Genomic DNA, 18492 nt, shown 5'->3' with positions numbered 1-18492 from the left:
ACCCCCAAAACCTCGTAAAAAAAAAAAAAAAAAAACAAATAAAACAAACAAACCCCAAACCAAACCACCAAACCAAAAACCCTACCCAAAACACCAACACATTTTCAACTTGTCATGGTTAGATACATTTACATGTCTCTCTTCATGTGAGAAATGACCCTGACACCCTCCAGAGTTATTGCTGTGCTTAATCACAAGGGCTGTCTATGTGTGAAATATTTCTATTCATTCCTGCTAGAAATGTCCTGAACTGTTAGCTGGGTACCCAAGGCAAGGAAATTTCAACTAGTCCTGCCTATTAGAAATGAATTGCCCTTTTCCACTCTAATTCTTTCCCAGCTTTTGTATCTCTGCAGGGCTGGAACTTGCTTTTTGTACACCTAAACCATCAGATTGTAGAATTGTAGTGTTTATTGATGGATGTTTAGAATGTACCTGAGCCTCTGATGTTCACAGATCACCAGAAATGAGTTCACTTTTGGATGGTTAATGCAGGTAGGGTCTGGCTAAGTGAAAGCCTTGCAAGCTCCATTCAGGTTCAGAGGTGTTGCCTGGTGTAACCTGAGATGCCCAGCACATGTGAGACATCTGTGCAGACTAATAAATATGATATGGGATTAATGAGAGAGCTGTGCCCTTCTAAAGCAGGTGGTGGAGACCACATATCATGGACTGGGGCCTCTTAAATCACATCAGAATCTTGTTCCAGCTGCTAAATTGTGTCCTCCATCTCTGGTGGCTGTGATGGAAATTCAGACATGCAGTGAATGTACAAGACTGTGCTTAGGTGCTTTAATCAGCCTTGTCTGAGTGTGCACTTGTCCTTCCCTGGCTGCACACCCCAGTGCTCCTTGGGGATCCCTGGGAGCTGAGTGCCAGGGAATTCAGCTGGCAGAGCCCTGGAGTCAGGAACACAGCCCAGCCCAGCCCTGCTCCACGCTCACCCTGTGCCCATTCCCAAATCCCAAATTCTGTGAAGAACTTGGCAGGAGTCTGCATTCCCAGGGTGAAGCAGCTCCTGCCCCAAATTCAGGTTGCAAGGTGGGAGTTTGCTTGCTCCTTTCATCCATATCACCAGACAAACTCTCTGCCTCCTCCATATAATTTTCAATGTTTTTCCAAAAGATTTTTGAGAGCTTTTTCATCCTTTCCTGGCTGCCTACACATTATAGTCACTAACCATGAGCCATCCAGCAATGAAGAGGCTTCTTTTACAAAGATCCTTATTTACTGACTGCTCTTCAGTTTCCTTTGAAACTCCAGAGAGATAGCTCTGCTAAAATCCCCACAGAAAAATCCCCACGAGGCAGAGGATAGAGGTGGGAGAGAAGGGACAGCAGATGTGTTTTGCTATTTCTATTAAATATGTTTCTGTGATTCACAACAGTGAGCTCCTGCCTACATGTGATTGAAGTAAGTTTGCAAACTCTTTGCTCTGGCTGTTGCTCTGCTTCTCCCTTTCATCTTGCTGTTTGTCATATATTCACTTTCTGCCTCTTGTCTTTTTTGACATTTTCACTATCTCAGGGGGGCAGCACTGGCACTTTCACACATCACCATAATAGAAATAAAAGCTTGAAAGATCTAGATCTGAGGTGTGCCTATTCCTGGGGCATTGCAATGAGACATCATGAAAGATGCAGCTTGGCTGGGTACTCAGGAGATCACAAGAAACCTGGAACCATAGCTCCTGAGAATAACTGAGCTGATGAAAGCAGACAAACATTTCTGCACTTCTTTTTTCTGCTGAAAAATCCTGTCAGAAATTGACATTTTTTTTCTGTGCATGTGGTTGAGATGAAATTCTGTTTTCCAGTGGGGAAGTAATATTTTATTTAGGTTTTTTTGATGAATAGCTCTGGCCTGTCTACATTGACACATACTTCACACAATGCAAGTGAAAACACCCCAATGAATCTTCCCAAAGTCCTAAGGAGTTTCAGCTCAGGATGAATTAAAACATGTATATTTGGGTCAGATCCTCCATCAGTCCAGACTGGCCCATCTCTGACACAATCAGCAAAACCATATCAGTTTACATTATAAAATATGACACAAAATATCATACTGAGACATCCTAAATGCAATTCCTGCCATCAGTGCTGCTGCAGGCATGGTTCAGAGTCACCTTTGCAATTTGCACCTGTGTCAGGCAGCAGAGCAGCTGCTGAGTTAACTGGGATTTAACTGTGTTCTCTCTGCCTCATTGCCAGAATGAAAAATACCCAACTGGTGTCACGCACTGGGAGCAACTTCTTCCTGCTTGCAAATCCCATCTGCAGGAGCTAAGGCTTTTCCCAAATATTTTATAACCAAGAAATAAAGTATATCAAAACTAATCCAATGTATCAAACAATTTTGGATAGCTTTACATGAATATCTGGCTACTAATCTTCAAGTAGTTTAGGGAGAAGAAAGAGAGACCTATTTAGCATGTGCTGATATGTTGTTGTGACAGGTGATGCAGGCAGAACCCCACTCCCAGATGGGAGAGTTTCAGCAGCTGCATCTCCAGCACAGTGCCTGGAGATGCAGCCCCAGCTCCAGCCTTGAGGCAGCTGGCTCAGGATGCTCAGGCTCTGAGTCTGCCAAGGCTGGCTGAGTTTGTTAGGGACAGGATGCTCACACACCTGGCACCCTGCAGCTCTCTCTCCCAGCTGCTGCTATCACCTCAGGGTTTAAAAAATACCTAAAAATACAATACCCTCACTGACAGAAACTCTTCAGGCATCCCTAAAACATCCCAGCAGCACAGGTGTGGGGTGGCAGCAGGCACTGGTGCGGAGGCAGGCAGCAATCATGGTTAATTTGGGGGGTTGACAGTCTGATGTTAGGGCTGCAAGAGCAGAGGAAGGAGCCTGAGCTTATCCAACCAGAGATATTCCTCCTGAGCCATGGAAAAATAATAGCTTGACATTTGTAAGTGTCAGTGCCAGAGGGAGGGCTGAGAGGGACAGCAGAACATGTGGGTGACTGCTCTGCTCCACGTGTGCACAGTAATCTCCTCCTAATTCCAGCTGCATTTACATTTCCTTCTGATCATAAGGAGTCGAAGAGAACTTGAAGGAACAAACCCACCAAGCCCTCCCATCCCTCCTCAGTTTGGTCAATGAGGCCATTAAAAAGATGCATGAACGTCTTGCAAACAGGGGTTGAATTTTTATGCCACAGCGGCAATATCATAATGGCCTGAGCACAGAGAAAGGCTATTAGAGAAACAAGACTGCTTGTTTTATCTTACAAAGCAATTTTTACCCCTTGAGCTTCTATAAGAGACTTGAAAATAGCATGTATGTACTGAGGAACAGGAATAGTCCAGAATAACACAGTCTGAGAAATCCTTCCTGTCACAGGACAGTGGTTTCCCATTTTCTGCTGAGATTATCTCCTCTCTCCTCCATCCAGGAACAGCTTCCTCAGAGACAGAGATGATGCTTCCAGCCTTTCTCAGCCCATGGTCCTTCAGGGCAGCAGTGGGACCTGGTCACAGGTTTGTGTCCTGCAACCTGTACCCCTGTGAACTGTGTAGTCAGGAAAGAAAGAAAAAAAATCTAGAAAAACCTCTGTATGTTAAAGGAGATCTGCTTATAAATGCTCCAGCTCAGACTTGTAGAGAGCTGATCTCCTTTTTGTTGTTTTTTCTGGGTATTTTTTAGGAGTTTGCTCACTGGAAAGAACTTTGTTGTGTTTGTCTAGTTCCTGACCTGTTAAATTCCTGAAGCATGGAAATGGGAAGATTCCAGCACTGTGGATATGCAGGGATCAGCAGTTTCTGCAGATTAAATTGTCTGCAATGCCACATTTTGGGTCTACACGGGAACAGGTTTAATCCCTAGGAAAAATCTCATTGTGTGGGTAGAAGCAATGCAAGCTGCAGGCACATGCTGAAGTTGTGTGTGTGTGTGTGTGTGTGTGTGTGTCTGGGCAGTGTTTTTTTGATTCACTCTTTTATTTTCTCAGCTGTCAGCAGCAAAGGTCACAGGATAAAAGAACACACCTGCAGAAGCTGCCACTTTACACCTCTGACACTCAGACCCCCTTTCCTGCCCTTTCCCATCACAGAGGAGACAAGGGCAGCAGTTTTAAACTAAAAGAGGAGAGATCTGGGTTAGATATTAGGAAAAAAAATATTCCCTATGAGGGATGTCCTGGCACAGGGTGCTCAGAGCAGCTGTGGCTGCCCCTGGATCCCTGGCAGTGTCCAAGGCCAGGCTGGACAGGGCTTGGAGTGACCTGGGACAGTGGGAGATGTCCCTGCCCATGGCAGGGAGCTGGATGATCTTTAAATTCCCTTCCAGCTCAAACCATTCTGCAATTCTATAATGAAATTATCTCCCCGTGTGCACAGAGGTGAAGCACATGGGCATTTGAACTGTGTTTGCTCTTATTGGTGAATTAGAATTTACTTTAGCTTTCTGCTGGGAAATGAAGTTGTGTCATGCTGCCCTGGAGCCACAGTAAGTGCACAGTGGCTCTGACATTGCTGCTGTGCATTCAGCTGATGCATGAGTCACTGCCAGCCCTTCTCTCAGACAAGTTTTCCTCCTTGGCAGCTGAAAAACAACCACGAGGGGAGAGGAAACAGAGGTAAAGGTGGAATCTCTGTGCTTCTCTCAGAACTGAAATTAAAACTGTGCTTTTCTCAAAGGACAGTGATCTCTCCACCCACATTCTCTTTCCAAAATTTCTGTAGTTCAAAGGAAGTTCTCCCTCTCTCCTTCACTTCAGAAATGGAAGAAACAATAATGACAAAAGTCACGCCCAAGTTTTAGATTTCCACCAATATTTTGCCTTGTTTACTGAATTGGCTTAGTAGCTCATCCATATCACTTAATTGAGGTGGTGATCACAGGGTTTGTTTCAAAGTCTTAAACCAGGTTTTATTTTGCATTGCATTCAGGTATTTAATTTGTGCCCCTTGTATTTGTTTGTCACCTGTTAAGATGCATTTGTGCATCTTCCAGAGCAGAAATTTCCTGATCTTCACTGAGTCCCCAAAGCTGCAGTTGGAGACCAGTCAGATCTAATAATCAGATTATTATTTCTGTATTATCCCTCCTTCAATGAAATTGTTATTCTGGCATGTTCAGTAGCTTCAAAGCCACCCTGATTAAATTCTTATCAGGATAAAAAGCTGATACTTGTGTGATGAGCACACATTAATATAGATGAAGACACTCTGTTCAGGTGTATTCATTCCATTTCTCAGAGGTCACATTCCACTGGAAGTGCCTTGGGGTTAACATCTCCTGACTTTTTTCTTTTGCCTTGGAAGGGAAACAGGAGGCAAAGCTTTGGTCTTTTAGTCTTTGCTGCTTCTTATTGATAAATGTCCTCTGTATTTCCATACTTCAAAGGAGTGTTCTTTTGCCATGATGAATAGCCCTTTTAGGCTCAGAATCAATTCAGACCTTTTCCATCCCAGCACTTGAAATTCTTGGGAGGATACTCCAATCTCCATAGTCTTGTTCATTGCTATGTGACTGCATCAGCATCAGAACAGAAATCAATCTTGATTTACATTTTCCTCTTGCCCAGGTGCTCAGAGCAGCAGCTTTTCAATGCTTAGTTAGTGGACTTTGCACTAAATAAATTTTTGGAACTTTTGCTAGTCTAGTGACATCAAGTCTGGAAATTATTACAAACTTTGACATGTATCAGCTATGCTCTATATTAAGGCTGTTCCATCTTTTCAAAATTCACTCTGATTCCTGGAATTAGTTGCCTTCCCATTTTTATTCTCTCCTCTTTTATTCCAAATTGTGATTCTACAACTGCTTAATGAAATAAACTCTTTATCAGTTTTTCTTGGCACACACCACAAAAAGTCTCTGAAGTTCTAGAAGAAAGACAAAGAACCATACTAAAAATATTTTTAAGGTTAATGTCTTCCCTGTGCCAACAGGCAAATTTATTCAAGGCAGTAATTATAGAAAAGAAAATTATTTGAAACCCTGTTCATCCTTGGTATTGCCCAGCCATGTTCAGATTGCTATTCCCAAACAAATCCACTCAGATGAGAAAAACACAGGAAAACACATTCAAGTGATTTTTAATTATATTTAACAGCTTTGAATTCCTTGAACCTTCTTTGATTTGGAGTTATCCTTGCAGAATATGTTGGAATATCTCTGAATGAACTCATTTGTAATGTCAAGGTGCATGAACCAGTCCCTGAATCATTATTCATGGTGCTGGCCCTCAGCCAGGACCTGGAAACTGGGATAATTCTGGGAGCCATCAGCAGAAGGAAAGAAATAGAAGCAGAAAAAACTCATTTTTGAAAAATTTAACACAATTATGGAGAAATACAGCAAAATAGTTCAAACATATATACATATATATATGCATTTTGATTTATAAAATGTAGAAGAAAGAATACTGAGTTTTCAAAAAGTTTTAAGAAGATAGAAGGCAGTATAAAAGCTATTAGGCCAGTCTGTAAGGGATGAATCTTCTCTGAGCTTTAGAGATTAAACTGTGATGATGTGAAAGTCTCTCTGCATCTGCAGACTGGAACCAGAGCATTCACATGGCTCCAGCTGAAAGGAGACTCATTGTTTATAAATAAAACAAACAGCTGTGCAGAATTGCTCACCAGATCTTTGTCCTCCAAGGTTTTGCAGCCAACATTATCATGTCATCTGGTTATTTTTTTAATTGTAGAGTTGCCAATTTCTTTGTTTCTAATACTTCTTGCCTACAATCTTTAATTCTCATAATTTTTGGTTTTGCTGTGGGTATTCTCAGCTGAGAAAGGAGAATGGAGAAAGCATTGTAAGGGGTACTCAAGAGCTACTACAACAATCTGCCAGGAGCAGATTGCACTTGATATTCAATGTGCTGCATCTCCTTGGCTTCTGTGTTGTGCTGGTAGTGCTCCAGAAATGGAGAGGAACAGAGGAATCCAGGGGCATGACTTAATCCCTTCTTCAGGAGGCATCTCAGATGAGACAGAGGGTTAATTGCTGAATTTATTTTTTTTTTTTCATTGACTGAGGTTAGATGTGATGTGGGATGTGTGACTGGGAGAGGATGAAGGTGAGAGGGAACAGATGGGATTTGTAATTCAGCCTTTTCATAATGTGTGAAATTTTATTCAAAAAAGTGAGAGAAATTAGTGGACCTCTCAGCATGTCTGGTCCTGTTGTAGGCATCACCCCAGCCTCCCCCCCAACTTCATTTTCCTCTGTCCTGATTCCAGAATTTCCTCTTTCTCCCAGTTCCATGGCACCCACAGGACATCTTCTAAACCCATGGAGCTCAAAATATTTCAGAAATTGCTGGAAAGGCAACAGTTTCCTGTCTAACAGACTGGAGGAATAAAATGCAATTTTTCATGGAACTTCTTGGATCTTCCCCCAAGAAAAACCTAATAAATGTCATTCACTCTTTGAACTGCCACATGGCTTTTCTACATTGGCAATTTCCCTTACTCCCCTTGACCTGAGACCTGTAATAACTCCATTCTCTTCTAATTTTCTTGTCTTCCCTGATTAATTCCCATGTGTGAAACTGAAAAAGCAGGTTCTTACCTTATTTTTTCTTTAAAATGTGAGATTTTTTTGTTTACTGTTAAAATTAAAGGATAGTAAGGAAATTACAGTGGCTTGAGCTACACATCTTAAATATTCCTAGTTTTGAATCTAGAATAAGGGGGAGAACCTGAGAAGGAAAATTACTCTTTTAGCAGTAATCAAATAATATTGAATAATCTGTTTTGTTAGTGGAAAGAAAAGTCCTTAAATTTTAGACCTTTTTAATTAGATCCTAAAAGAATTCCACTTCAAGGCACGTGGTTTGATCCCCTGAGATGCTGCTGTGTTGTTGATGGGCAATGAGAACATGGGAATGAGAAAATGGACAAAACTCAAATTTCTGTTCAAGTCTACCTGGACAAGGATAATGGTGTTTGGAGATATCAGGACGTGGCCAACTGTTTGCTGATCTCATCTTTCCTCTGGCTGAGGATTTAAGGGCTTGGTTAAAGCAGCCCTTTAAAGTCAGGTCTGTACAACACACAGCATGAGATTAGGAAATTTGTCATTAAGGGCTTTGAGGAGCAATTGTGACAGGACACAGGCTGGCAGTTCAGAGCCTGATGAGGCTTTGGGTTGGAATCTTGGGGATGATTCTAGATGATTGGAATGATTTTTGATGATTCTTTGGGTCATAGAGGAATCAAAACTGCTTCTGTAGATTGAAAGGGAGCAGCAATTTAATGTCTTTTTGAAAGATTTGTACCTTCTATAATTCTGTCTTTGAAAGTCTCCATTGCTATTTAATCAGCAGTTATTAAATATGTTCCAGAAGACTTGCTGAAGGCTAAATATTGGTTTCTTCTCCTTCTTCAATAAATGACTGAAACATAATAATTTGAGGGTTTGCTTTAGTGACAGCATCTCATTGAGAAGAATGATCTGCATTTAATGTCCCAAGAAAAGAGGAGACTGAAGGAACTGACAAACCAATCACATTTTGTACATTCCTCAGTTTGTGCACTGTTGTCTCTCTCTGGTGGTTTTTAATTTCTTTTTTGATATTTTGGTTGGTTATTTGGGTTTTTTTTTTGTTTGTTTTTTTTCCTCTTTGTGTTGGGGTTTGTTTGGTTTTTAGATAAAAACCGGTTGGGACTTTTTGAGGTTATTTCATTCACAAGGGTGAGATGCTTCAGTTTAACAATTCAAACATCAGGTGAATTAAGGGGTGGTTTTGCTCCTTCAGTGTTCACTAGACAAGGACCTCAGTGCTATTCCATGTCCAGTTAAATGAGATTATTCCCATGTAAATGATGACTTAACTACACTGGAATGTCTTACCCTCCTGTGTCAGTGGGACACACTCCAACAGGAAGACAGATAATTCCTCTGAGATAAAGAGAAATCCATGTAAAAATCTCTGTCCCAACGAACTACAAATTCCTTGAAGGCAGAGATGCCCACCCCAGCTAAGAAAGCATTATCCCTTTTAGGATAAATGGGGTGAAAATGAAACTTAAATGTAGATCACCAAAATTTTTAATAAGATCCTGAAATGGCAAACCAAAGGTACCTCACATTAACTTTCCTTGAGGCTTATGTTGTCTCAATACATGAGGGGAAAAAGTTTTCACATCTCAAACAATGTGTGAGCTGAAGAAAATCCCTCTTTGATGAAAGTCCCACTGCTGCCCACTTCTGCAGAGAATCTCAAAAGCCAAATGCACTCCTGGAACATAAAGCATTGGCTCTACAGTGTGAAACAGTGTCATATACAGCTGAGAGAACCAAACACTTCATGTGACATTTATACAACACAAACATTAGATATTCACAGTGTGGATGTGTGCTGATCATCTCACATCTCAGCTAATAAGCCAAGGATCTCTTCACAGTGAATGGGAAGAAAAAGAGACATTTTTAGGGCATAGTTAATTTGCCATATTTTGCAACGTGCTTTAAAGTGAGATGAAGTGCTTAGTTGTCTCTGGTGGGTTTGTGGGAACCTATGGGGCCTCACCCAAATGTACAAATCTACATTGCAAAAGTCTACAGTCAGTCTGAAAAATCACCTCCTCAGTGCCTATAATAGAGAGAGAGCCAAGTTCTAAAGAAAGCCTGTAACTATTTTTACTTTATTTTGTAAGGGAAGCTTCTCTTAATGAGTTCCCTTTTCAAATCTAATCCCCCAGCTTCTTGTTTGGGAAGATTTCTTTAGATAGACTCTTGTATCATTAATGTTCTGGTGTAGGACTGCTTTTTTACAAAGTCCCCAGCTATCATTAGTGCAGATATCCTTCATCTATAATGCACTTGCAGTGGTTCCCATGTGTCCTTGCCTCTCTTTTACTTTCTCATTTGTTCATCCCCCTGAGCACTGGGCTGGGCTGGGAAGCTCCATTTCCTGCTGCCAGTTGGATTTTGGCTGGTGGCACCTTGTCAGGTCTTGCCCTTGGGGTCTCTGCCCTGCAGCCTGTGAGCTGCCTGTTCTGTGGGGTGCTCCCAGGGCTTGTTGGCACTAAAAGCAGCTGTGCTCCCTTTTCCTTGTTAAGGCAAGGGTGATAAGTAAGCCTTGGCTCAGCCTGAGTTTGAGTGACTACATCCAGGACCTTTGGTATATGTGATTTATAACTGAATATACTCCTTGAGATAAAAAGCAATGTCCTTTAGACCATTTGAAAAGAGGAGGGAGGGGAAGCTGAAGACTCAGATTTGCTTAAACATGTGATTGTGGGCTTGATTTCCTTAAACAGGCATAGGTTGGTGCTTGTCCAGGTGCTCCAGGCCATCTGAGATATCTTCATGCTGGCAGGAGCCAGGAATGTCCAAAGAGCATCCAAAGCCAGGTGGGTCACTCCAAGGTATCTCAAGTGGCACCAGGCACACACTGAAGCCTTCCTTTGCTCTGTGTCCAGGTTTATTTCACTGGTCACTTTTCAGCACCAGAAATAAAGTTTTCTTCCCTGGCCATGGCACCAGTGGGCTGACAGAGCCCTTCAGTGCCCTTTCTGTCAGCTCTTGCCAAAGCCATGATTTATGGAATGCACTTCTCACTTCATTTGGAAGAGCCCTGCCACTCAGCAGGTCAGGCCAGGACATTGGTGGTGTGCAGGGACAGGGACAATCCCCAGCCTGGTGCAGAGGGGTCTGATCCAGGCTGGATCCTCAAGCACAGCAACAATTAATCAACAGCAGTGTATTTTGTTGGCTTATTTCAGCCTAGTTACCCATTTACTTTTTTTGACCTATTCTATTCTATTCTATTCTATTCTATTCTATTCTATTCTATTCTATTCTATTCTATTCTATTCTATTCTATTCTATTCTATTCTATTCTATTCTATTCTATTCTATTCTATTCTATTCTATTCTATTCTATTCTATTCTATTCTATTCTATTCTACTTCTTGATAGTACTGTGTTTTCCTCAGAAACCTTTTCCAAATACAGTCTGCTGTTTGGTGACAGTGCAGTTACAGTACATCCTGTGGCCATCCTGTTTTAATTAGAGATGAAAAAAATGCATGTTCTTTTAGTCAAATATTTCTTTTATATCAGAATGGTGACATAATAAAAAAGGTGACATTTTTACATATATTTTTTATAGCTTGTCTTTTCTGCTGCTGGTTCAGGAACAGGTATCAACTAGAAAGACAAATAATGTCCATGGCAGTGTCTGAATATTAACGTGTTTGAACTGACAAATTGAAGCTAAACCTCCTCAGCAGCCACACTACAAGCACAAAGGGACATGTTGTGGCTCACCCTGTGTGCTTGCAGAGCAATGAGACACTCTGAGTGCTTTCAGGGTGCATAATTAATAGCAATGACAAGGAATTACATGAGTAGTACTAAAAATAATGAAAGGCCCAGGTTGTTCAGAGTTCAAAGTCAAGCTGTTTCAATCCTGTTGTCTTTGAGGGGAATCCTGAGAGACCTCAAGACTTGACTAATTTTTTTTTTTTTTCCATAAGAGAAAGATTTCCTCTGATATTTGCTTTTTGTTTTCATTGTTGGTGGGAAGGGAGGTGAGAACATCTGATGGGCTTTGGGGACAGAGGAGCAGGAGGTAGATTGAGAACTGAGTAAAGCCTGGAAGCAATCTGGGGATGTTTATTTGATTGTGTATTATTTAGTATGATTGATTGTGATGCTGCAATCCAGGAGGCACAGGCAGAGAAGCTGAGGTGGGGACAACTTTCCATGGGACAGCAGAGCAGGTCCAGGAAATGAGGAAATGAATTCTTTAGTGCTGAGTTGCCACCTTTGGGTGGCACAGGGGTGGAGGAAGGACAGAGATGTGGAGCAGGTGTCTGAAGCAGGTGGCAGTAGATATAAATGCTTTTGCTCTCCTGGTGAGAGCAATGTTCACAAATATGAGTGTAACTCTGGACTGGCTGTCTTTAAAGATGGAAATATTGATTGAAGATTGAAGATCAAAGGCTGAGGGGAGAACTCTTCACTGAATTTAGGAAGTTTAGATTTTTGTCCCTAGGGAAAAGGCTGCCAATCCTAATTCATCTGCCATTTAATTCTTACTGATCTTAATTTTTTATGACAAACATATTTATTTAATTGTGTCTCCCCTGGCTTGTGTGTATGTCACAAAAAAGAACTTTTCAGTTTAACAGTGGGTAACAAAGGAGTGAGAGTTCTGAGGGATAATGCCAGGGCAGCTTGCAAAGACAATAACTGTGGGAGGTGATGTTTTATTTTGGGGTGAAATTATACAAGATAGGAGCATAGACTTGTAGTTTTAGAGATAATTTCTTTCCAAAGAGGATTGTGGCTTTAGAATGGAATTTAGCTAAGCTGCTCCAAGCCTTTACATAGTTTTCTGAACTCAAGAATATTTGATTTAAAAAACAAAACAAAACAAAAAAAACAAACCAAAAACGGGGCAATAATAATTCTGGAGATTAATTGCTTGGTAATATGCACTGGCATATAGTGATAGCATCTGTGTCTAATGGAAATACAATGGAAATGGGCCTTTGCAGATGAGTTCAGCTAAAATAAACAACTAGAAAACAATCTGGATTCCTGGCTAAGGCCAGGAGAAGGAATGAAAATTAATGTACAGAGAGATTACCCAAGTGCTGCCTGTGCTGTAAAGTCCTGTAGCAGCAGCAAAGGGCAGCTCCTGTGTTTCCAGCCTCTGTCTGTGCCATGGGATTCTGAAGCAGAGACAAGCTCCTGCTGGGAGCCTGCCCTGGCTGAAACTGCCTCTCCCTGCACAAGGACACTGGGGACAGTGCCAGGAGCACATTTAAATTCCTATCCTAAATTCCAATCCCATCCTCCCTGCAGGAGCAGGACCCTAAATCTGGGGGCCAGATTGGCTTCTCAGCTTCAAATGAATGCACAGATAGTTTTTCTGTATTGTCCTTCTGAGCTAATTGTTTTGCTGTCACAAGGAAAACCAAATTAAGTTTTCCAAGATCATGTTTTGTGTTTAAAATATTAATAATAAAATTCATGCAATACTCATATTTTCATTTCTCCTCACAACACAGTGATTTTCCAGTAAAATAATGCATTTCTGGGGACAAAGAATTACATTAAAGGGAGATAATTCAAACTATTAAATAAACATGTAGTGTATAAGACACTGTAAGGCATGACTAAGCACTTGCTGGGAAAAAAATACAGACAGCCACAAAAACCTTATGAGGTTCAAGAGATGTGCCCAGTAAGAGTAGATGCAGGTGGAGATTTGGAAGCTGACAATGGTTACTGACCACCCATGGAGCTCATAAATAAATTAATGACTCCTTGAGAGACAGAGGTTGCCTGACCAGAGGTTCAGGTGGGCTGGAACAGCTCTGGCCCAGAAACACAAATTGTTTTTTTACATAGCATGATGTACCTGCATTCCTGGGGCCCTTTTTGTGATGGAACATGACAAACCTGCCTAATTTCTGGAGAAAGCAGAAACTCTGCTTTGCCACACACTCCACCACAATTTTAAAAGCAAATTATCAAGACTGTTAAATGTTAAAACAACACATTCTGCCCTGGTGTTCTGTCTATAATATTCTGTTTTCAGGTATATTGAGGAAACACAGTGAGGGCTGTAGTCAAACAATGACAGAAATGTCTGTCATGTTTTAAAGGTGGATTCCTGTGGTGGCTCTTCCACAATTCTCAGGTTGTGTGAAGGAACCTCGTGGATTCTCCTCAGGATTCACAGTGCAAAGTCAGCACAGCTGCCTCCAGAAACTGCCTACATTTCACCCCCTTTTATTCAGAATTTTGAGAATTTTTTAATTCCTATTAATTTAATTCCAGATCCTGCTTAAGGATCTGGCTTGTGTGAGTTGAAATTTTGCTCCATCCAGGGGAGCAAGGTGAATTTGGGGATGCACTGCCAAGCCTTGCTGAATAAAGTTCCCTCTCTGGGTTCAGGAGAAACTGGAACCCCCAAAAATCAACATTTAGCCTGGGATTCACAGAGGATGAACAGAGGATTTTGGACCAAGCATGCCAAATGTTAATGAATACTACAGAGCTCAGCCCAATATTACTGCCATCCTTATTTTCTGAGTTTCTGATATTAAATTAGACTTCAGATCATGTGTTACCCTGGAATGACAGAGTTCCTGGTTTTTTGGGCTCACTCCACATTGTTCCAGGCTCTCATGAGCAATATATCTACTTCACTGTTAATAGAAGAGAAAGATTGGATCATTGTCCAGCCCAGTGAGATGACAGTGTAAGTCCTGTTAACCAGCCACCAGATCAGTGCTTTACTGTCTGCCTGTGCATCTGTTTTTGTAGTTGATCAAAACAGGTAAGTAAACAGCAAATAAATAAATTTTAAGAAAGAAAGAAAGAAAGAAGAACTGATAAAAATCAGCTTTATTTAATTTGCTTCTTTAAAGTTTTAAAATCACACTGGGAAATGATGACAATTTTTGTGAGGTGGTGAAGAGAGAAGATAATATATGTTATAATTTTCCTCATTCTGAAGGAAAAAAAAAATAGAAACATAAAGCATCAGATTCAAAGGGATTTTCATGATCACAGTGTCAAACCCTGAGGTGCCACCAGTAGTCACAGTCAAAACCTAGCATGATTTATCTTCAAATTGGCAAATTTCTTGACTCTTTAATCCACATGCACGATTCTGGGATGCTGTCCCAAGCCCTCATTCTTAGGAACCTGCTGTTTATTTCCATCCCAAAAACATCTACTGCCCAGTTCACCCACTGGGATGGTGTCTGGGAGATCCATTTGTGAGTTATTTTTCCAGAAGGAAGATCTTCTCAGAAATGTTTTATGAGGAATCAGGTCCTTGGCAGAACACAGGTGGGCCCTGAGTAATTAAAAAGGCCAGTAATTAAAAATGTTCTCAGCAGAGAACCAGATGGGACATGCTGATGTTAGCAAGAGCAAGAGTCCCCCCAGATCCCTTTATTCTCAGTAATTTTTCTGCAATTATTTCCTGTGTGGGAGCAAGAGTTGAAGGCAGAGAGGAGCTGATGAATGGCAGAGCCAACAATAATCTGATTTTGCAGCACCCTGGGTCGTTTGGGTTAATGAACTGACTCCAGCTCAGAGAAAACCCCACAGACCTGCCAGTGCCATGGGATAATTTGCCTTATTCACAAGTCCCCTGCTGTTTGTGGAGGGATTTTTAAACATGGGTGTGATCTGGTGGTCTTTACAATCTGTGGTTAATAATGGGGATTATGGGCTACTTTTTCCCACCTCTTTTACTGATACCTTCTGCTTTCATTGCAATGGTTACAATGGTTGTTTTTGCTTTCCCCCAGGAATGTGTCTTCATCCTTTTCATGCAAAAAAAAAAAAAAAAAAAAAAAAAAAAGAAAAAAAAAAAAAAAAAAAAAAAAAAAAAAAATCTCTTTGTGTTTGACTGAGAAGCTGTGTGTGTTTTTCATAGTTTACCTTGAATACCTTGAATATGAAAAACAGCAGTTTGGTTTCACCCCAGAATTTCAAATATGTATAATTTAAAATATGACTAAAGCTAAACTGCACAACATTTTTTGTGATGCACGGGAAAGGCTGTGAACTGTTCCACTAAAAATAGCTGAACTTTCTGTATCAATGCTGATTTTTATTGAAAAACATGGTGGATTAAAAATTGCATTGTGACAAGCAAGCTGTTTTTCCATTAAGGAATATAAAACATGCTATCTGTTTGAAAAAAAAGCCATTATTTTGTTAGTTTATGTTTTGTTTAGGGACACCAAAAATGCAAAAATTGTACCCAAACAAACTTTTTTTTTTTTTAAGGGTTTTTTTTCCTTTTTATTTTAGAAAAAAAATCTGATTTCTTTATCTATAAAAGGCATGTATACATAGGATAAGGGAGAATGGCTTCAAGTGGACTTAAGCTTAGATATTAGGAAAAAAAATCTTTATTATTTTAATAATAAAATCCCTGGATCCCTGGAAGTGTCCAAGGCCAGGCTGGACAGGGCTTGCGACAGTGGGAGGTGTCCCTGCCCATGGCAGGGGTGGGACAGGGTTGTTTGTGGGGTCCCTTCCAACCCAAACCACTCTGTGGCTCTCTCATTCTAAATCTATTTCAAAAAGATTCATTTTAAAACTAATTAAATGGAAGGGGGAAAAAAATTTAACACTCTTTATTTCTCTCCTTCAAATATTTCTTTCAAGAAACTAAAACCAACAATCCCAAGAGATTTAAAGGCAAAGCATTTTCCTGAAAGCTGTTGATACTGAAAAATATCTAAACCAGCCATTTAAGCCCCAGAACTCCTTAAAATTAAGATTAGTATAAAACTTGGAGCATACCAGTATCTCAGATGTCTTGGGGAAGGAGAGGGAATTTTTCCACAAGGGTATAAATTACTGAAAACTGTTGTGGGAAAGTGGTTTAGGGAGCCTGAGCTGAGGCAGGCAGCCAGTGGGGGAGTTCCTGGTGCTGGTTTGTGGGTCAGCACGAAGCTGATCTGCTGCCCTGCTCACCAGGAAGGTGAGTTATGTGCTGTGGGAACAGATGCCACAGGCTCCCTGGTGGAGCAAGGATTTTGGAGGTGTGGGTGACCCCATGCAGAGAGAGTGAGTTGTGCCATTTCCTAAAGGTGCCCATCACTCTCCAGGCAGGTGCCCAGCTCCTTTGCAGGCAGTTTCAGAGCAGGTGTTGAGCCTGGTGAGGTCAATCAGTCCCTGTGAATTTTCAGAGCATTGCACACTGCAGGGTGAGCTGGCACACAGCTGGGCACTGCTCAGCTCACACATCAGCTGCAGAAAAGCTGCACCTCAAATTCACCTTGGCTGGGTGGACCACTCCAGCACATCTCACTTTCTGCCACTGCAGTGGATCACATCCCCTGACTGTGTTCTTGTGCACAGCACACCAGCCTCATCTCTTTGTGCTCTTGAGGAACCCCTCGGTGAAGTTCATTTAGCTGCAAACATTGCACATGGGTTAAAAAATTAACTGCATCTGGAGATGTCTTCTAACACTGTGCTTCCTCAGCTTTTGAAATCCCTACATCTCAGACTGCCAGAGTGTGTTGAGAAGAGCTTATCTGCACACTTATTTGGTTTTGGCAGCCTTTTCCTAGCCAGGCACTGCTGGATGTGGTTGAAGATGTTTTTTGTTCTCAACTGGTCCCTAATGCAGCTTTGCTGAACTCTGTGGGTCCTGTGCCATCCAAGGGGTAAAGAGAGCAGAGTGCAGTTTGGGGGAAAATCTGACAAGACCCACACAGCAAGAAGTGACAGATGAGGAAAATCAGCCCTGTTCAGACAGATAAAATGTCACTCTGTGAGCAGGTGACACCTCCATATTATCAGCAGATGACAGCACTGCAGCCTAAGACCTTTGACAAGCTTTTATCATGGGTCAGCAAAGGCAGAGAGCAGAATGTGCACGCGGAGTTTTTGGGAAATAATGCAATTCTGAAATGTCTGAACACCAAAGGTCTTTGTATAACAAACAGTGTTTTATGCTGAAGTGATCACATTTTGCCTGGGGGAATTGCCGACACATTTCTTATTTAAATAAAATCGACAATGCATTTTCATCTAATTTCCTGATTCAAAACCACACATTTTTGAAAGATCCAAGACCAAATTCATTACCATCCTTCCACTTAAATAATTTTTGGCAGGTTGGTGTCTAAGTTTTAAATAAGCCAAAATTAGCTACAGATATGTAGAGCTCTGTGCTCCTATTCTTGAAGTAAAATCTGTGAAACTAATTGAGTGAAACTCTTTAATGAGACAAACCTCATTAAGATGGTAATTCTCCCCTTCATACTGTATCCCCCCTTCCTCTTTCTGAATATTTAGCTAGCATTACCAAAGATTTAGAGAAACATTCTGTAAAGCTTATTTGTCAGAGCACAAAATAAGAATAAAACCTGACAACAATTCATATGGCCAGCTAATGAAAAAACTGGTCATGAATCAAATATATAGATTAGGTTTGGGAGGCTTTGATATGCCCTGTGGTGGCTGAGATGGGCCAGAGCTGGCAGATACAGCACAAGCACCTATGGACACTCCTGGCTGATGACCAGGCATAATGTGGTAGGGAATTTTGGCACCCTGTGTTTAGAAACCTTTAAAAAGGCAAAAAATTGAAATTAAGTTAATATGTACAGGATGATTTTCTCAGAGTTTAGAAGGAAAAAAACCCCAAATAATCCAATCAGTGTTTGGGTGGGTGCAGTATCCAAAGGCTTCCTCAGAAGATTCCAAGGCAGACTGAGTTATTACTGAACATAACTGGAAGAAAACACAGCTAAAGTGCCTCCACAGATAAAAACTCTTTCAGAAAACACAGTGGCATTCACCTAGGCTCTTGTTCAAGTGAGTCACTGAATTTTTCTCCAGTGGAAAGACATAGCACACAGCAAAATTTGCTTTAATTATGTGTGTACCTCCTAGAAAGCTGAAATGGAGACCAGTCCCTCCCCAACATCCTGAAAGTCCCCAGGGAGCTGAGCTACCCGACCCCTAGGTGAAGGAATGAGGTTCAAAGCCTGAATCCATTTCAAGTGCTGGAATGTTC

The sequence above is a fragment of the Erithacus rubecula genome, assembly GCF_903797595.1.
Source record: "Erithacus rubecula genome assembly, chromosome: 5".
NCBI lineage: Eukaryota > Metazoa > Chordata > Aves > Passeriformes > Muscicapidae > Erithacus > Erithacus rubecula.
The sequence above is the reverse complement of the archived record's forward strand: the minus strand, read 5'-3'. Positions refer to the sequence as shown.